A 27,605-nucleotide genomic window follows, 5' to 3' on the forward strand; every position below is an offset into this window, starting at 1 on the left:
ATGACTTATGCAGTCCAAAAAAGAAAATCCTGGTGTGACTTCTTGCTTTCTTCCCAGATAAGATTTTTTCCCTAAGTTCTTGCAACTGCAAGTTAGAAACCATGGAGCACCAGAGCCCAGAAGGACTGACTCCTCACTGCTTTCCATCTCCTGATCTTGTTTACATGTGTTTATCTGCAAAAGTTTTAATGGAATAAGAGAAAACGAGTGCTTTAACTTCCCAATAAAATCTGTGCCCCAGCATGAGTCATTGTTTTCTTTTTTTACACTAGCAAGGGTAAAGCCTTCTGGTTTTAATAACTAATACTGCTGAGTTCAATAAAAAGCACTTAATTTAATTTAATCCAAACCTTGATCAATGCCAGCTTCCCCTGGAATTTTATCTTTGTTTTAATTTGAGTCTTTATGTTCAGAAAAATGAGAGGCCAAAAGGAAAGAAACAGAAGTCAATTAGCTTGTGGGCTTATTTCTGGACAAAGGACATGAAAATACAAGATTGACAGGTAAACTCCAAGGCTCTAATGTTTCTGCCCCACTGGACAATCTTTTCCTGGCAGAATTAATGTTTTCTTTAATCCTGAATAAAGAAACTGAACAATTCACAGCCCCATTTGGAAAATGTTTTTAAACAAAATATTCCAAAGCCAATTAGCATCAGATTTCTAAGCTAGAAATATATTGCCTTTAATGTGTCAATAATCAAGAGATATGCTACTGTAAAATTAGATACAGAAACCCTCAAGTCCATCTGTTTCAATTCTAAAGCAGCCAGACTCAGTGCTTAAGGGACTGAAATGTATATAGGGACTAAAATGGAAATAAAATGAAGCACCCTTGAAGATAGTTTTGATAAGCTTTTTTTAAATGATCCTTTTATTGTCACAACAGAGTTCAGTCCTATTTCTAAAAACATCCATCATTGAAGAATTGCAATTTACTATTAACTGAAACCACTTTCATAACTTTAACCTGAAAGTTCCTGCTGCTCTGTCAAGTTTGAACCAAAAACTTTGCAACAGTTGATGGGAATTATGAAAACCTATATTTTTGGTTCAATTATGTAGTTTTTCAGTGCAGAAGCATCTAGAAATGTTCTGAAGGCTATTAAAAGAGAACTGAGGCCAGACACAGTGGCTCACCTATAATCCCAGCACTCTGGAAAGCAGAGGTGGGAGGATCACTGGAAGCCAGGGGTTCAAGACCAGCCTGGTCAGCATAATAAGGCCCAATGTCTACAAAAAAAAAAAAAAAAAAAAATTGCCAGGCATGCTGGTACATGCCCTATAGGCCTGGCTACTCAGGAGGCTGAGGAGGGTGAATTGTATGAGCCCAAACTCCTAGTTTGAGGCTGCAATGAGCTATGATTGCACCACTGCACTACTGCCTGGATGACAGACTGAGATCCAGTCTCAAAAAACAAAAACAAACAAACAAAAAAAGGATCAGGGATAGCATTCAGTCTCCCTCCAGAGCCGGGTTACTACTGGCAGCCATATTTCCTTGCCACCATCTGGAAGTACTGATTCAACAGTGGACCAGAGGGAAAAGGCAGCCAGTTTCTTGTAGAATTCCAAACTTCAGTTCCCGTAGCACCTGGTTTCCATAGGGGTTTCATGTCCAAGTCTGATTAAACCACAATTCATAGACTATAGAATGTTAACCCTGGGAGGAGACAAAGAGTATCTAAGCCAGTGATTCACATACTTATGGATTTCAGGACCAGTAATATTTCAAAAAGAAAAATATCAGGGCACCAAAACAGAGTTGCTCATTTTTTTCATAGTTATTTGCTTTTGCAAAACAAAGACATTTAAAATAGCAACTACCATTAATTATCAACATCATTTCATAACTTCAATAACAAAAATGTAGGAAGGACATAAACTTGGAACTTAAAAATTAAATAAATTTAGCTTCATAAAAACTCATCACTTGGTTCTTATTTTGTCCCAAGTTGCTAAAAACTTCATTATAAACTGAAATTCATTTATAGACCATTGTTTGGGAACAATTAGCTAGTTTAATTCTTAATAGCAGACCCTTAGAACCCTCTCTGTTATGACCACAGCTGTTCTCCAATAAATTAATAATCTAAAACTCAGTGAGATTCTTTAAGGAATAAGATGATTTACGTGCTTAAAGAGGACATCAAATGAAACTTGTAGCAACCATTGTTTTGGAAAGCCAAAAGACTGGAAGTAAACTAAATGTGTTTATTTTTTAGTTTTTTATCTTTGAAAATCCTTTAACATAAAACATTATAAAAGGTAAATAAAACATACTTGGGGAAAAAGTGACCATGAAATCAGCCTGTTTGGGAATCCTCACCTTCACCTAGAAGCAATAATAGTGTTAATGATATACTTTCCTGAGCTTGGGAAAAAGCAGGCTCATGAATTGCAGCCTTGTGAAAGAGGCATTTACTTGACTCCTATTGATTCCAGAGATCAGAATTACCATAAATGGGCAGAAATTTTAAGAGAGCAGTACATAGATAAAGATAAGAACTTGTTTTTAGAAGCATAATTTCCTAAGTCAATTCAAAGATGACTGGGCAACTTCATGGTATGGGAGGCCAACCTATTCCAGAAGTGCTTAAGCAAAACCTGGTTAACAAATTGGCAGCTTTACTGCAAAGGGAAATCAAGGTAGTAGATTAGCTTAGATAACCTCTAAGAAGCCATCTAACTCCAAAAATCTAGGATTCCTTTCCCATTCCAGCCCTTACCTGCCAAGAGTCAATAAAACATTTGTCAAATACTTGAGGATAGACACAAAACTCTCATGAGGATGAGTATGAATTGCACAATTTCAGAACACTGACAACTCAGTAATCATCAGTCTTTTTTTTTTAACTTTTAAGTTCAGGGGTACATATGCAGGTTTGTTACATACGTAAACTTGTGTCATAGGGGTTTGCTGTACAGATTATTTCATCACCCAGGTATTAAGCCTAGTACCCATTAGTTATATTTCCTGATCCTCTCCCTCTTCCCACCCTTCACCCCTCTGTAGGCCCCAATGTGTGTGTGTTGGGTTCCTCTCGATGTGTCCATGTGTTCTCATCATTTAGTTCCCATTTGTAAATGAGAACATGTGGTATTTGGTTTTCTGTCCCTGTGTTAGGTTTTCTTTTTTTCTTTTGTAATTTAGGATTTAGTTTTGTAAAACCATGTAGACAAATATTAAATGTTATGCTTGCATTTTGAACATTATAAATATGAAACATGAAACATCGAATGTTAAATACTGACCTCCTAGGCCTGACCTGGATTTAGATACTGAGTATTTCACATTTTACAGAAAGGAACTTTCAAAGTTTGATCAATACTTATAGTATGTACTATTATTCACCAAAATCTTCTTGAAATTTAAAAGGCTGAAATTAAAAGTAGTTTTCTTTTCTTAAATATGCTAAAACATACCAGTTTCGATTAACTTTCAGATTTTCAGGCCATGAAAGATACACAGGCCAGGCACGTTGGCTCATGCCTGTAATCCCAGCACTTTGGGAAGCCGAGGCAGGCAGATCACAAGGGCAGGAAATCGAGACCATCCTGGCCAACATGGTGAAACCCCGTCTCAACTAAAAATACAAAAATTAGCCGGGCGTGGTGGCATTTGCCAGTAGTCCCAGCTACTCGGGAGGCTGAGGCAGGAGAATTGCTTGAACCTGGGAGGCAATGGTTGCAGTGAGCCGAGATCGTGCCACTGCACTCCAGCCTGGTGACACAGCAAGACTCCATCTCAAAAAAAAAAAAAAAAAAAAAAAGATATACAAATAGAGTACCCAATAATATGTTTTAATACATTTATGACAAATTTGTTTACAGTTGTGACAGGAATATCCTTGACTTTCAGATATTTTTAAAAAATGCTCTAAGCAAACATAAAGGGTATTTTGGGTCAAGTTACTTCTTAGTACAAATACTACATTGTATCAATCAATTTTTAAAAGAAATTCTTAAAGACATTAAAAAAAGCTTGCATTTTATAATTGTCAAACAATATATTTATATTGCAGAAGATACAACAAAATTTACATAAATAAAAAATCTCACACTATATTCTAAGTCCTAAAATAAAAAAGAAGAAATCTGCAAATTAAGGAATTATCAATGTTGTTCAGAAAACATACCTTACTTTTACTTCGAAATTCACTTTAACTGCTTGACATATAATTTAATACTTAAAAATAACATAGCTAAATTATTTTATAATATTTATAGAATATTACTTCTCTGAGTAGACATGTTTCACACAACAGTTTCCAATTAATGCTGATAATTCATTTGATAATTTTAATCACAATTTATGATAGACTGATTTAATGGATTAAAAATTTATTCAGTAATTTAGATGTCATAAGAACAATTGCAAGTAATAATCTTGTACAATCCTGCCCATTAGTAATACTAAGCCAAGAATCTGGCAGCTATCAAATTCTGTTGAATTATGTTTCCATCTGTATGATTGGTCAACAACAAAAAATAGATACACAATATCATGCTTTTTCCTTTTCCTTTTTTTTTTTTTAAACAAGCAGCTCAATGATTTGGAGGGTTGGTTAATACAATACAGAAAATATAGGGAGAAAGTATAAAATGGCACCTAACACCAATGCCAGTACTTATCTCATTATGGTTATAGCTAAGGATATTATTAATATTTGTGTTATTTGCTTTTCTTTAGAACATCAGTCAAAGCTATTAACTTGAACTTGAGGTATATAAACAATACATATACAACCTTATGCAAAATACTTTCCTAAGTAACATTATATTTTAAAATACTGGAAACTGAATATCTGTGCTGATTTGTATTTTGACTTAACGGAACAAGAAGAGAACAACGCTCAACTAGGGAGGGTTATGCTGACAATAAAGCTCTTAAAATTCAAAATGTCTTCCTCTCCCTTTGTACTTACCACAGGCTACACAATGTCCTGAGAGGATTCATTATGAAAAAAATATCATTCACAGCTTTAATAACTTACTTTGGAAAAAACTAACGAGAAAGCAGATTGGAAGGTGAGACTTCATCTTTGTTTTCAAATAAGTGGTCTTAATTTTTCTTCTCATGGAAAAGGCTTAAATCAGTTGATTATAAATATATCTAAATCTTTAATTGCTGCAGCTTTCAGGTAAAGTTTAGCACTTCATTTATACAAAGTCTATGAGAAGAAGTCAGGAGAGATCATCTAATCTTAAGTTGTGACATCAACCACTCAAGTCCTTGGCACAATGCCTCACGAGTTAGAGAACAGCATGCCTGGATATGACACTGGTGATCTTTAAAAGATAATAGCTTCACAAACTGGGAGATTTCTGCTACAGTTATGCATTCTTTAACATCTCATTTATTAGCAAAAATCAGCAATCCAGCTTTTCTTAGGTCCTCATGTGCTAACATTTTATAGAGTTTCTAGTTACAGAAATCCTCTCTCTCTCTCTCTCTCTACTGTTCACAACTATACAGATTCTGTGTTAGTATAGTAAGTGTTTCAGGAAGAACGAAGAGATTCTTGGCCACCAATATCCCACATTAGGAAATGTATATTATTATGATTATGATTATTATTGTTATTTGAGACACAGTCTTGCTTTGTCACCCAGGCTGGAGTGCAGTGGTGCGATCTTGGCTCACTGCAACCTCCGCCTCCCGGGTTCAAGCAATCCTCCTGTCTCAGCCTCCCGAGAAGCTGGTATTACAAGTGCATGCCACCACGCCCAGCTAATTTTTGTATTTTTAGTAGAGACAGGGCTTCACCATGTTGGCTGGGCTGGTCTCGAACTCCTAACCTCAGGTGATCCACCCACCTCAGACTCCCAAAGTGCTGGGATTACAGGCGTGAGCCACCAGCCGGAAACATGTATTATTAATCACTACTTCTTCTACATTACTTCCTGTTGTGGGAGATGTATGTACAACTTCATTCATAGAAAATTGTTAAAGGATGGTAGTTTTCCCTGCACTATCCAGCCCAATAATGATACTTTTGTGCTCCTGGTGATTGAACAGTCTCCATATCCTGGTGAAGAGATTTCCCATTCTTGGGCAGTGGACCCTGTCTCCAGACACCCAGACCGCCTGGCCTCCCTGGCTTGGGCTAAGGGGGCAGCAGAGAGAGACACACTGGAGCCTCTGCCTCTGCAGCTGCTCCCTCCCTGATTGCTGGCCCACTTCCGGGGAACCAGAGGGAGGTGAAACCCAGGTCACCCTGCCACATGCGAGGCCCTGCTGCTGCCATGCACTCACCTGGCTCATGGACATTGCCACCAAGTTGTCTGCGGCGAGCCTCATAAGCCATTGTCCTCCCCCTTCACGTGTTAGTTTGCTAAGGTTAATGGCCTCCAGCTTCATCCATGTCCCTGTAAAGGACATGATCTCATTCTTTTTATGGCTGCATAGTATTCCATGGTGTATATTTACCACATTTTCTTTATCTAGTCTATCATTCATGGCCACTTAGGTTGATTCCATATCTTTGCTATTGTATACAGTGTTGCAGTGAACATGTGCATGCATGTGTCTTCATAATAGAATGATTTGTATTCCTTTGGGTATATACTCAGTAATGGGATTGCTGGATTGAATGGTATTTCTGTGTTTAGGTATCTGAGAAATCACCACACTGTTTTTCACAATGGTTGAACTAATTTACACTACCACAGTGTATAAGTGTCCCTTTTTCTCCACAACCTCACCAGCATATTTTATTTTTTGACTTTTTAATAATGGTCATTCTAACTAGTGTGAGATGGTATCTCATTGTGGTTTTGATCTGCGTTTCTCTGATGATTGGTGATGTTGAGCTTTTTTTTTCACGACTGTCAGTCACGTGTATGTCTTCTTTTAAAAAGTTTCTGTTCACGTCCTTTGCCCAATTTTTTTTTTTTTTTTATGGAATCTTGCTCTGTTGCCCAGGCTGGAGTGCAGTGGCACAATCTGGGCTCATTGCAAGCTGCGCCTTCCGGGTTCACGCCATTCTCCTGCCTCAGCCTCCCGACTAGCTGGGACTACAGGCACCCGCCACCACGGTCGGCTAACTTTTTGTATTTTTAGTAGAGACAGGGTTTCACTGTGTTAGCCAGGATGGTCTCGATCAGCTGACCTGGTGATCTGCCTGCCTCGGCCTCCCAAAGCGCTGGGATTACAGGCGTGAGCCACTGTGCCCAGCCCCTTTGCCCACTTTTTTATGGGCTTGCTTTTTATTCTTGTAAATTTGCTTAAATTCCTTGTAGATGCTGGATAGTTGACCTTTGTTGGATGCATAGTTTGCAAAAATGTTCTACCATTCTGTAGGCTATTTACTCTGTTAATAGTTCCTTTTGCTGTGCAGAAGCTCTTTAGTTTAATCAGATCCCACTTGTCAATTTCTGCTTTAGTTGCAATTGCTTTTGGCATCTTCATCATGAAATCTTTGCCTGTGCCTGTGTCCCAAATGGTATTGTCCAGGTTGCCTTCCAGGGATTTTAAAGTTTTGGGTGTTACATTTAAGCATTTAATCCATCTTAATTTTTATATATGGTATAAGGAAAAGTTCTAGTTTTAATCTTCTGCATATTGCTAGCCAGTTATCCCAGCACCATTTATTGAATAGGGAATCCTTTCCCCATTGCTTATTTTTATCAGGTTTGTCGAGAATCAGACAGTTGTAGGTGTGTGGTCTTACTTCCGGGTTCTGTATTCAGTTCCACTGGTCTATTTGTCTGTTTTTGTACCAGTACCATGATGTTTTGGTTACTATAGTCCTGTAGTATAGTTTGAAGTCAGGCAGTCTGATGCCTCCAGCCTTGTTCTTTCTGCTTAGGATTGCCTTGGGTATTCAGGTTCTTTGTTGGTTCCATATGAATTTTAAAATAGTTTTTTTCTAGTTCTGTGAACAACGTCAATGATAGTTTAATAGGCATAGCACTGAATCTATACATTGCTTTGGGCAGTATGGCCATTTTAACAATATTGATTCTTCCTATCCATGAGCATGGAATGTTTTTCCATTTGTTTGTGTCATCTCTGATTTCTTTGAGCAGTGGTTTATAGTTCTCCTTATAGAGATCTTTTACCTCCTCAGTTAGCTTTATTCTTAGGTATTTTATTTTTTTGTGTGGCAATTGTGAATGTGAGTTCATTCCTGACTTGGCTCTCAGTTTGACTGTTATTGATGTAGGAATACTAGTGATTTTTGCACATTTATTTTGTATCCTGGAACTTTGCTGAAGTTGTTTATCTTCTTAAGAAGCTTTTGGGCTGAGACTGGAAGTTTCTAGACACAGAATCATGTCATCTGCAAACTAGGATAGCTTGACTTCCTCTCTTCCTATTTGCATGCCCTTTATTTCTTTCTCTTGCCTGATTATCCTGGCCAGAACTTCCAATACTATACTGAATAGGAGTGGTGAGAGAGGCTATCCTGTCTTGCGCCAGTTTTCAAGGGGAATGCTTCTAGATTTTGCCCATTCAGCATGATGTTGGCTATAGGTTTGTCACATACAGCTCTTATTATTTTGAGGTATGTTCCTTTGATACCTAGTTTATTGAGAGTTTTTAACATGAATGGATGTTGAATTGTATGGAAATCCTTTTCTGCATCTATTGACACAATCATGTGGTTTTTGTCGTTAGTTCTGTTTATGTGGTGAATCATGTTTATTGATTTGTGTATGTTGTACCAATCTTGCATCCCAGGGACGAAGCCTACTATCAAGTGGTGGATAAGCAAATATCCCCTGGGAAGAGAAATAACTTAAAACTCTAGCAGCTTAATCACTTCCCCACTTTGGACTTCAGCTTACCCACCTGTAAAATAAGGGGTTTTGACCACATGATCTCTGTGGTCTTCTCTAGTATGAAAATCTAGACTTACTAGGCCTAAAGGCCAGGGAATGAGAGTAGTTTATGGCTGGGTTTTCAAGGCTGCCTAGAAACAGCAGTTGGAATTATAAGCAGCCTCAAGTATTCTCTCCCAACCCTGAAGTTATAGGGAAAGATTTAAACATGCTTCCAAGCCTCATGGGCAAATCACTCCCTTAGAGCTGTTGGACAACCTTTGGCTAATAAAGATTAAACAAATAAATATAAAAAATGGTTCTATCCAGCATCCTGAGAGGCCAATTTGCTGTTAATGGTGGCGTTTAGGCCCTAAAAGGGTATTAACTTACAGAGTAGTAAAGTTTCCAAACACAGCCCAGAGCTTTAAAAGATGTACAGGTGCCAAAATTAAGGGCCAAATTACCAATCTGTTTTAAATGATGGTCTGGGAATGCTCAATATGACAAGGAAAATGTATGACAAATAATATCTTCAATACAAAGAAAAAGTTGCTTGAATATATTAAAGGAAATGGACTACCTCTTGGGACTCCTTTTTTGCCCACTCCTCAAAGAGGTAATTTTTCAAAATCGACTTGAAGACACAGCTAATGCAAAATGACCCTTTAAGCATAAAGTAAGCTCATTTTTAACTGAAACAGTTTTCATGTCAGCATTTGCCTAAACCTTTGGGAATTTAGAAATTCAAAGAAATGCACATTCCATTAGTATCAAAACTAGGTGCTTCCATGATGTACTAAATGCTGCGTTACTCAACATATGCAAAAGCTTTAAGTCAGAGTAAAGCCGGCTGCGTTTCTACTCATCGACAAGTTTAAAGAATTCATTGGCAGCCCTGCTGGATGACAACAGAATGACTTCCTGTCAAGTAACCTCCATCCTCCAAGGTGACAGGAAATGGGCTTAAACACTGGTAATATCACTAATCAATGTAAGGAAGCATATGTTCCCAGCCTGCAATTGTGAAGTTTGGTTGCAATGTGTTAGCTGCTTGCTGGGCCATGTGATTCAGCATAATGACAGATGAAAGGAAAGGTCAGATTTACTAAGTGTTGAAGAGGTGTCATCAAGTGTTGCATATTGCTTCAAGATGTCCTCTGCATCAGAGGCATCTCACTATATAGGAGTTAATTTCTCCTGCAGAATTCTTTAGTTTCCCTACAACCTTTATGGAAGCCCCCAAATTTATTTCAACACATGAAGAATTGGACTTTCTCTTATTTCTGATTGACACTAAATAGTCCAAGATAATGGTTTTACCTTTATATGATTCTACCTTGGTCTTTAAGATAAGTGCATACGTGTATATACCTTCAGGCTTTGCAAAATACACTCGTGTAGAGTCAAAGTAGCCAGATTTTCCTCAAAAGTTCATTCTAGTGCTTCCACTTTCTTGAGGTGGTTCCACCCTCTCAAATACAATGGCAGGTGTATTCCTTTTCAAAGAAGCACTATTCAGTTTTTTGTTGTGTTTTGTTTTGAGATGGAGTCTCACTTACTCTGTCCCCGAGGCTGGAGTGTAGTGGTGCAATCTTGGCTCACTGCAACCTCTACCTCCCAGATTCAAGCAATTCTCCCACCTCAGCTTCCAGAGTAGCTGCGATTACAAGCATGAACCACCACGCCTGGCTAATTTTTGTATTTTTAGTAGAGATGGCATTTCACCATGTTGGCCAGGCTGGTCTCAAACTCCCAACCTCAAGTGATCTGCCCACCTCAGCCTCCCAAAGTGCTGGGATTACAGGTGTGAGCCACCACACCCAGCCTATTCATCCTCTTTATACTAAAGAGGATGTGAGGAAACATAACTTTCCCTTTATTTACAGAATAGGAAGGGACCTTCAGGGTCCTCTCCCAGAGCCCATTCCTATCAGATTCATTTCTTCAGTCATAAATTTTTCATAATTATTTTTTGAGCACTTACTCTATATCAGGAATTATACTAGTGGTTACAATACCAAGTAGAACCAGATGTAGTCTCTGATCTCCTGGAGATATTTAATTCAATAATCAAATAGGCAATTATTGAAATAAATATATAATTCATAAACTACTTATAATTATTAAATAAATAACTATTCAACGAATGTATAGTTGTTAACTGGAGATGAGTAAACAGACATAGAAAGGTGAAGTGACTTTCTAAGGTCCCATCATAAGTCTGTTATGGAATACCGGTCTCCTGGCTCCCAGCCCAGTTCTCTTTTATTCTGTATCCTAGTGCATTTCAGTGTGCTTTCCCTGGACTGAAAGATGATCTGACATTCCCTTTCCAAGGCAGTCTCATAGCATCTTCTCCAGAGCAGGGCCTTCCAAGTTTTTACCTCCTTTTGCAAGTTTAAAATGCTTTGCTCTTTGCTGAGATTTACCTGAGGGAAGAGCAGTGTGTATGCAAGTGTATGTGTTGAGGGAGGGTGGTGAATGTCATAATGGAGGTCTCCTAAGCTTTTGTGAAGAACACACAAGACTATGCTAGTAAAAGAAATACAGCAGTATCCGCCTAGCCTTTCATGATCCCTGCCCACAGTGAAAAAGAGATATGTATCTGGGGACAGGTGAAGGGAGACATTCTAAGTGATTTTCTAAAATCACCATCAGCTTTGTCATAAATACTACCTGAAAATGGTGAGCTGGCCAACTAACAGGGCCAGGGAACACACAGGCTATGGACGTGTCCTGGAAAACTATGGCAGAGGATGATATTTATTGGCTGTGAGAGTAGAGCCAGGGCTTTCTGAAGCATTATCTCGAAAGTCAAAGTAGCAGGACCAGATAGTCCATTTATTCCTTTCCAGGTCTTGGAAGACACAAGAGTAAAGAACTTCAAATTATCTGATCCCTCCATTAAAAGCTTTACAGTTCACATGCCTGTCTCCATAGGAGAGAAGCAAGCTGTTTTCAACACTCAACCTACAAACTAGGTCCCTAATCAATGTTTACTTAATGCATAAATGGTGTGGACAGTGGCATCAATCTGCACTGATGAACATTAATAATAAGAGTTTATTGAGCACTTAGTATGTGAGAGATACTATGTTAAGGGTGTGAATGCATTATTAATCCTAATAACACTGTAAAACAGCTAAAATTATTACTCTTATTTCATAGATGAGAAAAAAAGAGATTAGCAAGGTTAAATAATTCATGCAAGGTTACTCATCTAATAAAAGACCAGAGCCAGGATTTAAATATAAATTTGATTCACTTCAAAGCTCATGTTCCTGGTCACCATATTTATTGCCTGCTTGATGGTTTAGGCAAGACAAGATACAGAGCATCTCGCTAAGGGTCCTACTCTGAATTAATTAAGACACTTACAATAGCAAATAAGAAAAAAACACATAAATGTAATACATAAAAAGAGAAGACAAAGTAAGGTGTTTTAAGGATTAATTAATTTAGTAGCTTAGTGGTATAATGCAAGTGCTTTCTAATTTCTTCTCTGATGTCCTTAGAACACTGGGTTTTGTCCTCAGGCTTGTGCCTTAATAATAGCAAGATGGCAACAGCAGTTGCAGGCATTACCTCCTCACACAGTTATATATGAAGGAAGAACACCAAGTTAATGACTATCTATACCAAAAAAAACCCAACACCTTCATGAGAATCAAAAATCGGGGGGTGGGGGGGGAGGCTGGCACTCATTGTACCTGGTTTTAACTTAATATCACTGAAACAGGCACTGAGGAGATAGAAAATACAGCCTGAATCTCTGACACCACCCCTCTTCTGCCCCCTAGCAGTGGTAGCTTGGTGCAGAGAGCTTCTCTGGGCACTAGGGGAGGAAGAACAGAGAAATTCTGAGAAATTTAACTCAGTGCCATCCTGATAAAGCAGAAAAGAAAACTGGACCAAACTCAGCTGATGCCCACCCACGGAGGGAGCATTTAAACTAGACCTAGCCAGAAGGGAATCACCAATCCCAGTTGTCCGAACCTGAGTGCCTGCAAACCTTGTCAGGGAGGGCTACAGCACTCTGTGTCTCCAAGTAAACTTGAAGGGCAGTCTAGACCATAAGGACTGCAACTCTTAGGCAAATCCTTGTGTTAAACTAGGCCCAGACACAGTGGACTGAGGGGGCATGTGACATGCTGAGACACAAGCTGGAGAAGACAAGGAAGTGCTTGCACAACTCTTCCCCTAACCCCAGGCTGCACAGCTCAAAGCTCCATAAGAGATTCCTTCCTTCCACTTGAGGAGAAAAAGAAGAGTAGAGAAGACTTTGTCTTGCATCTTGGATACCTGTTCAGCCACAGCAGGATAGGCACTGATCAGAGTCATGAGGCCCACGTTTCAGGCCCTAGCTTCCAGTTGACATTTCTAGACACACCCTGGGCCAGTAGGGATTCCACTGCCTTGAAGAAAAACACCCAGTCCTGGCAGCATTCATTACCTGCTAACTGAAGAGCCTTTGGGCCCTGAATAGCTAGCAGCAATAGCCAGGTACTATAGTCAAGGGCCTTGGGTGAGCCTCTGAGACTTGCTGGCTTCAGGTGAGAGCACCACATTACCAGCTGTGCTGGCTACAAGGTAAAACTCCCTCTGCTTGAGAAAAACATAGGGAAAAGTAAAGGGGGCTTTGTCTTGCACCTTAGGTACCAGCACAACCACACTGGGATAGAGCACTAAGTGGGTTCTTGACATCCCTGATTCCAGGACTTGACTCTCGGCCATTTCTGGACCTGCCCTAGGCTAGAGGAGAAACTGCTGCCCTGAAGGGTGAGTCCTGAGCCAGGCAGCATCCACCACAAATTGACTTAAGAGCCCCTGGGCCTTAAGGGAACATCAGCGAAAGTCTGGCAGTATTCCTTGTGGACTGGGGTGGCGGTGGCTATGGGGTGAGGCTTCTCTGTCTTTGGAAATGGGAGAAAAGAGTGGGAAGAACTGCATCTTGCAATCTGAGTGTCATGTCAGCCACAGTACAATAGAACACTAGGTAGACTTCTAAGGTTTTTGACTCTAGTCCCTAATCCAGGATGGCACTTCTGGACCTAGCTGGGACTGGGGAACCTCACCACCCTGAAAAGAATACAGGCCTGGTTGGCATTGCCACTTGCTGATTGTAGAGCTCCAGGGCCTTGCATGAACATAGGCAGTAGCCAGGGAGTGGTACAACAGGCTTTGGGCAAGACTCAGTGCTGTGCTGGCTTCAGGACTGACCCAGCACAGTCATAGTAGTGGTGGCAACACAGGTGCTTGTGTCACTCCAGCTCCAGCTTTATGTGGCTCAGAACAGAGAGAGAGACTCTGAGAGAAAGTAAGGGAAAAGAACAAGAGTCTCTGCCTGATAATCCAGCGAATTCTTCAAGATCTAGTCTAAGACCATGAAGGTAGTTCCTCTATGAGTCTACAAGAACCACAGTGTTACTGGGTTTAGGGTGTCCCCGAGAGCAGATACAGCTTAGATCACAACACCCAAGTCCTTTCAAATATCTGGAAAGCCTTCCCAAGTAGGATAGCTACAAATAAGTCCAGATAGTGAAGAACACAATAAATAACTAACTCTTCAATGTGCACACACCAAAGAATATCTATAAGCATCAACACCATCCAGAAAGACATGACCTCACCAAATAAACTAAATAAGGTGCCACTGATAAATTCTGGAGAAACAGAGATATGTGACCTTTCAGAAAGAGAATTTAAAATAGCTGTGTGAGGAAACTCAAAGAAACTCAAAATAACCCAGAGAAGGAATTCAGAATTCTATCTGATACATTTAACAAAGAGATTGAAATAATTAAAAACAACTAAGAAGAAATTCTGGAGCTGAAAAATGCAATTGGTATACCGAAGAATGCATCAGAGTCCTTTAATAGCAGAACTGATCAAGCAGAAGAAATAGCTTGAAGACAGGCTATTTAAAAATACACAGAGGAGACAAAAGAAAAAGGAATAAAAAACAATGAAGCACACCTACAAGATCTAGATAGGTTATAAAATAGTATTTGCAACCCTCGGGGAATCCTCAAACCAAAAAACATGCAATGGATACACACATAATGAAATAAAATATAGCCTCAAAAGGGCAAAGCTAAGAGTTATTGGCCTTAAAGAGGAAGTAGAGAAAGTGATGGGCGTAGGAAGTTTACTCAAAGGGATAACAGAGAACTTCCTAAGCCTAGAGAAAGATATCAATATCCAAGTACAAAAAGGTTATAGAATACCAAGCAGATTTAACCCAAAGAAGACTACCTCAAGGCATTTAATAATCAAACTCCCAAAGGTCAAGGATAAAGAAGGGACCCTAAAACCAGCAAGAAAAAAGAAACAAATAATATACGACATGTCTAATAGCAGGCTTTTCAGTGGAAACCTTACAGGCCAGAAGAGAATGGCATGACATATTTAAAGTGCTGAAGAAAATAAACATTTATCCTAGAATATTATATCTAGTAAAGTATCCCTGAAACACAAAGGAGAAATAAAGACTTTCCCAGACAAACAAAAGCTGAGGGATTTCACCAACGCCAGGCCTATCCTACAAGAAATGTTAAAGGAAGTTCTTCCACCAGAAAGAAAAGGACATTAATGACCAATAAATAATCACAGAAAGGTACAAAACTCACTGATAATAGTAAGTACACAGAAAAACATAGAATATTATAACATGGTAACTGTGGTGTGTAAACTACTCTTATCTTAAGTAGAAAAACTAAACAATGAAGCAATAAAAAATAATAATTACAACAACTTTTCAAGACATAGTCAGTACAATAAGACATAAATAGACACAACAAAAAGTTAAGAAGCAGGGAGATGAAGTTAAGGCATAGAGTTTTTATTGGTTTTCCTTTTGCTCCTTTGTTTATTTATGTAAATAGTGTTAAGGTAGGAATGTTAATTAGGTCAACCATTGTGCAAAGCAGTGTGACAATTCCTCAAAGAGCTAAAAGCAGAACTATCATTCAACCCAGCAATCCCACTTTTGGGTATATACCCAGAGGAATATGAATTATTCTACCATAGAGACACATGTATGCAAATGTTCACTGCAGCATTATTCACAATAGCAAGGACATGGAATCAACCTAAATGCCCATCAATGACACATTGAATAAAGAAAATGTGGTACATATACACCATGGAATAATTTACAGCCATAAAAAAGAACAAGATCATGTCTTTTGCAGGAACATGGATAGAGCTGGAGGCTACAATCCCTAGTGAACTAACACGGGAACAGAAAGCTGAATACCACATGTTCTCCCTTATAAATGGGAGCTAAATTATAAGAATTTCTGAACACAAAGAAGGAAACAACAGACATTGGGTATACCTGAGCAGAGAGGGTAGGAAGAGGGAGAAGAGAGAGGAGCAGAAAAGATAACTGTTGGGTACTGTGCTTAATACCTGGGTGATGAAATAATACTGGGTGATGAAATAATATGTATAAAACCCCTGTGATATGTGTTTACCTATGTAACAAACTTTCACTTGTACTCCAAAACCTAAAATAAAAGTTAAAAAAAGGTATCAGGTTAAAATAGTAGGTTACAAAACAGTATTTGCAAGCCTCAGGTTACCCTCAAACCAAAAAACATACAATGGATACACAAATTTAAAAAAGCAAGAAACTAAATCATATGACTGGAGAAAATCGCCTTCACTAGAGGAATACAGGAAGGAAAAAAAAGAAGGAAGAGAACACCACAAAACAATCAGAAAACAAATAACAAAATGGCAGGAGTAAGTTATTATTTATCAATAATAACATTTAATGTAAATGAACTAACCTCTCCAATCAAAAAGCACACACTGGCTGAATGGATGAGAAAATAAGATCCATTGATCTGCTGCCTACAAGAAACACACCTCACCTATGAAGACACAAATTGACTGAAAATAAAGGGATGGAAAAAGATATTCCATGCCAGTGGAAACCAGTAAAAAGCAGGAGTCACTATACTTAATATCAGATGAAATAGATGTCAGGACAAAAACTACAAGAGACAAATAAGATACTATATAATGATTATGGGGTCAATTCAGCAAGAGAATATAAAAATTTTAAATATATATGCACCCAACACTGGAGCACCTAGATATATAAGTACAAAAAGGTTATCATTAGAGGTAAAGAGAGAGATAGTCCTCAATAATAGCTGGAAACTTTGACACCACACTTTCAGCATTGGACAGATATTCCAGACAGAAAATCTATAAAGAAACATCATGGAAAACAGTATGGTGATTCCTCAAGGATCTAGAACTAGAAGTACCATATGACCCAGCCATCCCATTACTGGGTATATACCCAAAGGATTATAAATCATGCTGCTATAAAGACACATGCACACGTATGTTTATTGCAGCACTATTCACAATAGCAAAGACTTGGAATCAACCCAAATGTCCATCAGTAACAGACTGGATTAAGAAAATGTGGCACATATACACCATGGAATACTATGCAGCCGTAAAAAAGGATGAGTTTGTGTCCTTTGTAGGGACATGGATGCAGCTGGAAACCATCATTCTCAGCAAACTATCACAAGAACAGAAAACCAGACACCGCATGTTCTCACTCATAGATGGGAACTGAACAATGAGATCACTTGGACTCGGGAAGGGGAACATCACACACCGGGGCCTATCATGGGGAGGGGGGAGGGGGGAGGGATTGCATTGGGAGTTATACCTGATGTAAATGACGAGTTCATGGGTGCTGACGAGTTGATGGGTGCAGCACAGCAACATGGCACAAGTATACATATGTAACAAACCTGCACGTTATGCACATGTACCCTAGAACCTAAAGTATAAAAATAATAAAAAATTAAAAAATAAAAAAAATAAAAAAATAAAATAAAATAAAAAGAAACATCAGAACTAATCTGCACTACAGATCAAATGGATCTAAGATATTTACAGAACATTTTATTCAACAGCTGCAGAATACGCATTATTTTCCTCAGCACGTGGATCATTCACAAGAATGAATCATAGGTTAGGTCACAAAACAAGTCTTAAAACATTCAAAAATTTGAAATAGTATCAATTATCTTCTCTGACCACAATAGAATAAAACTAGAAATTAAGGAGAACAATAATTTTGGAAACTGTGCAAATACATGGAAATTAAACAATATGCTCTTGAATGATCAATGGGTCAGTAAATACATTAAGAATAAAATTTAAAACTTTCTTGAAAAAAAATGATAATGAAAACACAAAATACCAAAGCCTGCGGGATACAGCAAAGGAAGTACTAATGGGGAATTTTATAGCTGTAAGTGCCTACATCAAAAAAGAAAAAACTTCAAATGAAAAATCTAATAATGCATCTTAAGTATCTAGAAAAGCAAGAACAAACTAAACCCAAAATAGTAGAAGAAAATAAATAATGAAGATCAGAGCAGAAATAAATGCAATTGAAATGAAAAAATATACAAAAGATCAATGAAACCAGAGTTGTTTTTTTGAAAAGTTAAACAAAATTGACAAACCTTTAGTCAGACTGACAAAAAAGGAAAGAAGATCCAAATAAAGAAAATCATAAATGAAAAAAAAATACCAGACATTACAAGTGATACTGCAGAAATCCAAAGGATCATTAGTGGCTACTATGAGCAGCTATATACCAATAAATTGGAAAGTCTAGAAGAACTGGACAAATTCTTAGACACAACCTACCAAGACTGAATCGAGAAGAAATCCAAAACTTGAACAGACCAACAACAAATAGCAAGATCAAAGTTGTAATAAAAAGTTTCCCACTAAAGAAAATCCTGGGGCCTGATGGCTTCACTGCTGAATTCTACAAAACATTTAAAGAAGAATTAAAACCAATCCTATTCAAAGTATCCTGAAAAATAGGAAAGGAAGGAATTCTTCAAAACTCATTCTATGAGGTCAGGATTACCCTGATAATAAAATCAGATAAAGACACATCAAAAACAACAACAATAACAACAACACTATGGGCCAATATCTCTGGTGAATATTGATGCAAAAATCTTCAACAAAATGCTAGTAAACCAAACTCAATATTATATCAGAAAGATCATTCATCATGATCAAGTGGAATATATCAGAAAGATCATTCATCATGATCAAGTGGAATTTATCCCTGGGATGCAAGGATGTTTCAACAAATGCAAATCAACCAATATGATACATCATATCAACAAAAGGAAGGATAAAAACCACATGATCATTTCAATTGATGCTGAAAAATTAACTAAAAATTTACCATCCCTTCATAATACAAATCCTCAAAAAACTGGGGAAGGAACATACCTCAATGTAATAAGTGCCATATACACCAGATCCACAGCTAGTATCATACTGAACAAGAAAAGACTGAAAGCCTTTCCTCTAAGATTTGAAACATGACAAGGATAACCACTGTCATCACTGTTATTAAACATAGTACTGGAAGCCCTAGCTAGAGCAACCAGACAAAGATGTAAAGGGCAGTCAAATTGGAAAGGAAGAAGTCAAATTATATTTGTTTGCAGAGGACATGATTTTATATTTGGAAAAAAACTAAAGACTCCACTAAAAAATATTATTAGAACTAATAAACAAATCCAGTATGGTTGCAGGATACAAAATCAACATACAAAAATGAGTAGTATTTCTATATGTCAACAGTGAACAATGAGAAAAAGAAATTTAAAAAGTAATCCCATTTACATAGCCACAGATAAATACCTAGGAATTAACTTCACCAAAGAAGTGAAAGATAAATGTAATAAAAATTATAAAACACTGATGAAAGGAATTGAAGAGGTCACCAAAAAATGGAAAAATATTCCGTATTTATAGATTGGAAGAATAAGTATTGTTAAAATGTTCATACTACCCAAAGCAATTTATAGATTCTATGCAATCCCTATCAAAATACCAATGACATTCTTCACAGAAATAGAAAAAACAATCCTAAAAGGTATATAGAACCACAAAAGACCTACGATAGGCAAAGCTATCCTAAGCAAAAAGAATAAAATTGGAGGAATCACATTACCTGACTGCAAATTATACTACACTGATACAGTAACCAAAACAGCATGATACTATCATTAGACACATAGATCAATGGAACAGAATACAGAACCCAGAAACAATCCACATACCTACAGTGAACTCATTTTTGACAAAGGTGCCAAGAACATACACTGGGGAAAAGACGGTCTCTTCAATAAATGGTGCTAAGAAAACTGAATGTCCATATGCAGAAAAAGGAAACTAGGTCCTTCTCACCATATATAAAAATCAAATCAAAATGGATTAAAGACTTAAATCTAAGACCTCAAACTATTAAACCACTACAAGAAAAGACTGGGGAAAATCTCTAGCACATTGGTCTGGGCAAAGATTTCTTGAGCAATACCCCACAAGTAGAGGCAACCAAAGAAGAAATGGACAAATGGGATCACATTAAGTTAAAAAGATTCTGCACAGCAAAGGATACAATCAATAAAGTGAAGAGACAAACAATGGAATGGGAGACAATATTTGCAAACTATCCATCTGAAAAAGGATTATAACCAGAATATATAAGCAGCTCAAACAACTCTATAGGAAAAATATAATAATCCAATCAAAAATGAGCAAAAGATTTGAACAGACATTTCTGAAGACATACACATGGCATACAGGCATATGAAAAAGAGCTCAACATAATTGATCATCAGAGAAATACAAATCAAAACTACAATGAGATACCATCTCACCCCAGTCAAAATGGCTTTTAGCCATAAGGCAATAACACATGCTGATAAGGATGTAGAGAAAAGGGAAACCTTGTACCCTATTGGTGGAAATGTAAGTTAGTACAACCACTATGCCGAACAGTTTGGAAGTTCCTCAAAAAACTAAAAATAGAGCTATTACACAATCCAGCAATCCCACTGATGGCTATATACCCCAAAGAAAAAAAATCAGTATATCAAAGAGTTATCTGCACTCCCAGGTTTGTTGCAGCACTATTCACAATAGCCAAGATTTGGAAGCAACCTAAGTGATGAATGGATAAAGAAAATATAGTACACATATATACAATATAGTACAATTCAGCTATAAAAAGACTGAGATCTAGTCATCTGCAATAACATGGATGAAATGAAGATCATTATGTTAAGTGAAATAAGCCAGGCATAGAAGACAAACATCGCATGTTCTCACTTATTTGTGGAATCCAAAAATCAAAACAATTGGACTTAATGGACATAGAGAGTAGAAAGATGGTCACCAGAGGCTGAAAAGAGTAGTGAAGTGGTGTGGGCAGGGAGAAGGAGGAAATGGTTAATGGGTCCAAAACAAATAGAAAGAATGAACAAACCCTAGTATTTGATAGCACAACAGGGTTCTGTAGTCAATAGTAATTCAACTGTACATTTTAAAATGACTAAGAGTATAATTGGATTGTTTGTAACACAAAGGCTGAATGCTTGAGGGAATAGATACCACATTCTCCAAGATGTGCTTATTTCACCTTGCATGCCGTATCAAAACATCTCATGTACCCCAAAAATACATATACCTACTACGTACCCACAAAATTTAAAATTTAAAAAAAAGTTTAATGTGAAGAATTTTCTATGTGGGGGTTGATGTCCATAGTCTTAGTTTTTCTACTCTAATATTAATCTCATATAACCCTATGCACTATCCCCTGAACCTAAAATTTTTACTAGGTCCTAGAGGAATGAAAAGAATCAGAAATTCCCTATCTCAAGGAGTTAATGAATACTCAAATTTCCATAATACACAGCACAGTCCTCTCTATGAGGTAGACACATTTCTTCCTATTCAGAGGGAATAAGAATACATTTCATGTAAGGGATAGAATTTGAGCCTGAATTTTTAAAATGCTTGAACTTTCAGTACACTAAAATGGAAGTATGATTGAAGAGAATTCTAAATAGTGGGAGGAATTCAAAGTTGAGTAAAGGTAAAGATACAACTAGTTGTGGTGAACAGAAAACAACCAGTTTTAATAATATTTGAGTTATCTACAGGGTAATATTGGAAGACACAGCAGGAAACACTGTGAACGTCCTCAACCACGTTGATAAACAGTTCATAGTTAAGTCAGTAAGTCCATCTCTAAGGTAAATGTGAAATACTGGCAATCAAAGAGGAACTGCCTCAGCACTTTTTAGGTTTATATAGAATATACCAGCCAAGTTCAAATATGGCAAGCTATTAGGGATTTTTGTTCCTGGGATTTCCACTACCTTATTAAGCACGAGAGAAATCCCAACATTCACAAAATATGCATGAATCAACTTAGGCTTTTAGTTTTAGTTTGAATGTCTACATCAATCACACCACATATATCTCCCTTAAATATAAGCACAATAATCTTAATCTCCACTTGCCACATCATAAATATGACATTGACAGGCGTTTTTCACAGATTCTGCTGAATGTTTGGAGGACATCAGTAAGAAGGTGAGAAACAGCTGTTGTATCTAGATTCAGCAGACACACATTTACACATAGGGCAATATTTAGAAAATGTCTTCAACTGGCAATTACTTCCTGAGATCATGATGTCCCCTCTGTTCACCCACTGCTTAAAGAAGGGGTGGAAAGAAAAAACAATCATCAAATAAGAAACTATGAGTACATGAAAATCAGAAAATCATACCATCATCCAGTCATTAAAAATCAATAATCTTCAACATAAATTCCATGAAACACTAAAGATTCCACTGAAGTAACCCAGGATCCCCACTTACTCCCTGCCCCATCCCTTTCAAACCCATGTTATCTATTTTAACATTTATTTATGCCTCTGCTTTTATAATTTTTTTAAAACCTATAGTGGATGAGCATATTGATGTAGAAGAATTATCTTGACACTTGTATCAGTTTTCTATTGCTGCTATAACAAATTACCACAAACTTCATGGCTTAAACAATACAAATTGGTCTTATATAAATGGAAGTTAAAAGTATTAAATGGATTTCAATGGGCTAAAATCAAGGTATTGGGAAGGCTGCATTCCATTCTAAAAGCTCTAAGGGAGAGTCTATTTCTTTTCCTTTTCCAGTGTCTAGAAGCTGTCCACACTCCTTGATTCATAAGCCACTTCCTCCATCCGCAAAGCCAGCAACAAGTCAAGTCCTTCTCATATCACATCTAATCTCTCACATTTGCTCTTCTGCCTAGGTCCTCCACTTTTAAGGATCCTTGTGATTACACTGGATCTACCTGGACAATCCAAAATAATCTCCGTATTTTAAGGTCGACTGATCAGAAACCTTAATTTCATCTACAATTTAAACTCCCCTTTGCCATGTAAGTTAACATATTCACAGATTTCCAGAAATTAGGACATGGATATCAGGGATGGAGGGGAAGGGTGATATTCTTCTAGCTACTACAACACTGAAGTTTCAAAAAGGTATGTAGAAAACAATAGACAGAATGTGCATTTGATTAAATACATATATATTTCATATTTATGAATAGAAAACGTTCTAGAAGAATATATAACAATATGGTTATCACTGGGTGGTGAAATGTTTTCTATTTCCTTTTGGGGGGAGATTATTTGTATTTTCTAATTGTTCTTCAAAAATTATTTATTTTAAAAGAAGGCAAAATATGATTTCTAAGTTAAAATCCAAAGTATGAATAGACACTTTGCCAAAAGAGATATACAGGTGGCAAATAAGCATATGACACAACACTCCACAACAGTCATTAGGGACACGCAAATCAAAACAACAATGATACAGTACTATACACCTATTAGAAAAGCATTAAAAAACCAATAACAGGCCAGACGCAGTGGCTCACACCTGTAATCCCAGCACTTTGGAAGGCCGAGGCAGGCATATCACGGAGTGAACCCAGAAGCGGAGCTTGCAGTGAGCCGAGATGGCGCCACTGCACTCCAGCGTGGATGACAGAGAGAGAATTTGTCTAAAAAAAAACCAACAACAGCAACAACAGCAGGTGCTATAAAGGACAAAGACTAACCAAAATCCTTATGCACTCCTGATAGAAATGCAAATGGTACAGCCAGTTTGGAAAACAGTGTGGCAGTTTCCTATAAACACACACTTAACATTTGACCTGGAAATCCCACTCTGCAGTCCAAAGTAGAGTGAATCAAATGCAAGTGAATTTTTAACATGCTCACCAAAAATCTATATGTGCATATGTTTAGCAACTTTATTCATGATTGCAAAAACTGAAAATAATCCCCAATGCAATTCAATAGGTGCATGAATAAACAAAGTGTGGCACTTCCATATAATAGAATATTATTCAACAATTAAAAGGAACAAACTATGATTTATGCAATGACACAGATAAATAATAAATGTATTTTGTTAAATGAAAGAAACCAGATCCAAACGTCTGGTTGTATTGTATATATACATACCTATGTATTGTATGACTCCATTTGTATGAATTCTGGAAAAAGGCAAACTATGAGGATGAAAAACAGATCTGTGGTTGCCATGGGTTGGAGTGAAGGAAAGATAAACTATCAACAGGTACCATGAGGAAATTTAGTGACTAATAGAACTGTTCTATAGTGGGGGTGGATACATAACTCTCTAAATTCATCAAACCCATAGAACTGTACACCACCAAGAGTAAAGTTTATTGTTTCTAATTTTTTTAATTAACCACAATGCCAGAGGAAGATGAAATGCAAACTGTGACAAATGATTCTACCTGTATTACATGATACATGTACACAGAGACATAAATACATATACAGATATAGAAATAAAAATAGACATGTGTGTACACATATATATTAGTAAACATACAGTCATGCATCACTTAACAAACAGATATGTTCTGAGAAATGCATAGTTAGGTGATTTTGTTGTTGTGCAAATGTCGTTGAGTGTATTTACACAAATTTAGATGTTATAGCCTCCTACACACCTAGGCTATACTCCTAGGCTACAAACCTGAACAGCATGTTATTGCACTGAAAACTATAGGCAATTCTAACACATGGTAATTATGAGTATATATAAACATATCTAAACATAGAAAAGATACAGTAAAAATATGGTATAAAAGATAAAAAATAAATGGTGTACCTTTATAGAGCATTTGTTACAAATGGAGCTTGCAGAACCATAGGTTTCCTGAGTGTGTCAGTGAGTGAGTAGTGAGTGGATGTGAAGAGCTAGGACATTATTGTACACTACTGTAGAGTCTATAAGCACTGCACACTTAAGCTACACTAAATTTATTTGTTAAAGTATTTCTTTCTTCAATAAAAAATTAACCTTAGCTTACTTTAACGATTTTACTTTATAAACTTTCTAATTTTTCTAAATTTTGGACTCTTTTGTAATAGCACTTAGCTTAAAACACAAACAAAAAATATACAAAAAAATGTTAAATCCTTATTCTATAAACTTTTTTCTATTAATTTAACTTTTTAAACTTTTTGTTAAAAACAAACACACAAACACATATTACCTAGGCCTACACAGGATCAAGATCATCAATGTCACTGTTTTCCAACTGCACATCTTGTCTCACTGGAAGGTGTTCAGGGGCAATATTATGCATGGAGCTGTCATCTCCTATGATAACAATACCTTCTTCTGGAATACCTTCTGGAGGACCTGTCTAAGGCTGTTTTACACTTAGTTTTCCTTTAATAACTAGAAAGAGTATGCTTAAAATACTAAGAAGTATAGTATAGTAAACAGGTAAACCAGTAACATAATCATTTATTATCATTATCAAGTATTATATGCTGTATATTGTTGTACGTGCTAGCTATACTTTTATACAAGTGGCAGCACAACAGATGATGTTTACACCAGCATCACTATAAACACATGAGTAATGCACTGTGCTACAATGTTATGACAGCTACAATGTCATTACATGATAGGAATTTTTCAGGCAGGAATTTTTCTCATAAACCATCATATATGTAGTCCATCATTGACAGAAATGTCATTGTGCAGTGCATGACTGTACATATACTTTCTAGCTTTGTCCAATGACAGAACCAAGATGCAGTGACACTCCAGCAGCAATGAGCACATTTAACACCCAGATAGTGGTCTCTAAACACCATTCTCTAGGCTGAGCCTGGTGGCCTATGCCTATAATCCCAGTACATTGGAAGGCCAATGCAGAAGATCAATTGAAGCCAGGAGCTCAAGACCAGACAGGGCAACAAAGCAAAACCCTTTTTCCACACCAAAAAAAAAAAAAAAATTATAAAAAGCTAGGCATAGAACCATGTGCCTAGAGTCCCAGCTACTTGGGAGGCTGAGGTGGGAGAACTGCTTAGGCCCAGGAGTTGGAGGCTGAAGTGAACTATGAATGCACCACTGCACTCCAGCCTGGGTGACAGAGCGAGACCCTTTCTCAAAATAAATAAACTAAATAAAATAAAAATAAATAAATATGATTCTATAATAAAAGAAATCAGGGATCTTTAGAGAAATAGTTAATTCCAAGGAAATCAAGATGAGGAAAATATAGACAAGCCTGGATCATCTTGTGTTGCTAGAAAGTCAGGTGGTGCTCAAAACAACAAGAATGAGACATATCTAAAAAACACAGGAGTCAACCTGAAGGAATTCTCAATGACCAAAGCTGGAACGATTTGAGAAACAAAATAAATAATATTAGTATTGAATCATTACCTAAAGAATAAAATAAATATCCCTAAGTCCTTAGTGATACAAATTTTAAAATTGGATAAATGAATAAGTGAGAGAGAAAAGACAACTAACTCTTCCTTACAGAAGAATTTCAAATTATAAAGATAAAATGAATGAAATAAATGAAAATCAGCATTAGAACACCACAATAATAGTTGCTACAGGCAAGGTCCACAAATGCATGCTTAAATTAGTGGGTAAAAGTTTAAAGAGGTAACGGATTTTCATAGCTTCAAACAATCTCTGCCCAAGATACTTATTAATTATGGTGGTTTTAACATATGCCCAGAAATCCCTCCATACTTTTCATTTCATGGGGTGAACCTTAATTCACGTCCCCTTAGTTGCTTAGTTATTTGCTTCTAATGAATAGTCAAAGAAAGGGGAAAATTGTAAGTTAACAGAGAAAAAAACCTGGCAAACACCACAGTAACTAAAAGAGTAAGATAAGTATCACTAAAAAGAAGAAATACTGGTATTATGTACCCTCTGAAATAAGGTAAAGAGAAAGGCACATCATATCTGTAGTAAACTTCCCAAAAATCCATAACTTCAGTCTAAACATAAGAAAACATTAGACAAACCCAAATTGAGGGACGTTCTACAAAACACTTGGCTAGTATTCTTTGAAACTGTCAAGGTCATGAAAGAAGAAAAGACCAAGGAATTACCACATATTAGAAGAGACTAAGGAAATATGACAACTAAATTTAATGTGGTATCCTGTATTAGATTCTGGGACACAAAAACGACATTGGTAGAAAAACTGGGGAAATCTGAATAAAATCTGCAGTTAATTGTATTATACAATATCACTTTCTTAGTTCTGATAATCATACCATAGTTATACAAGACTATATTGGGGAAGCTGGTGACGCATATATGTAAACTGCACTATCTTAGCAACTCTTCTTTAAGTAAAATTGTTTGAAATTAAAAGTTTAAAAAAGCATTTAGCTATATAGATTAACCTTAAAAGCATAGAAACATGGTATATAATTCAAAGGACATCAATTAAATGCAAAGTGTAAACAAACTTGCAAGAATGCATACATATATGTACACAATATTAATACATTAGAATGGTGATTTATAAGAAGGAGAAAGGAATAAGAGTAAAGTACAGGGATTAAAAAGAATAAAGAA

General features: G+C 36.9%; 1 protein-coding gene and 1 pseudogene across 5 annotated transcripts in view; both read right to left on the reverse strand.

The window, feature by feature from the left end:
* HPSE2 (heparanase 2 (inactive)) overlaps positions 1-27,605 on the reverse strand; it is a 782,696-nt gene that overhangs the window by 559,842 nt on the left and 195,249 nt on the right. The gene's annotated exons all lie outside the window — the stretch shown is intronic.
* Positions 5,197-6,615, reverse strand: LOC114670020 (ADP-ribosylation factor-like protein 5A; annotated as a pseudogene).

Source organism: Macaca mulatta, chromosome 9 (assembly GCF_049350105.2).
Source record: "Macaca mulatta isolate MMU2019108-1 chromosome 9, T2T-MMU8v2.0, whole genome shotgun sequence".
Classification (NCBI taxonomy): domain Eukaryota; kingdom Metazoa; phylum Chordata; class Mammalia; order Primates; family Cercopithecidae; genus Macaca; species Macaca mulatta.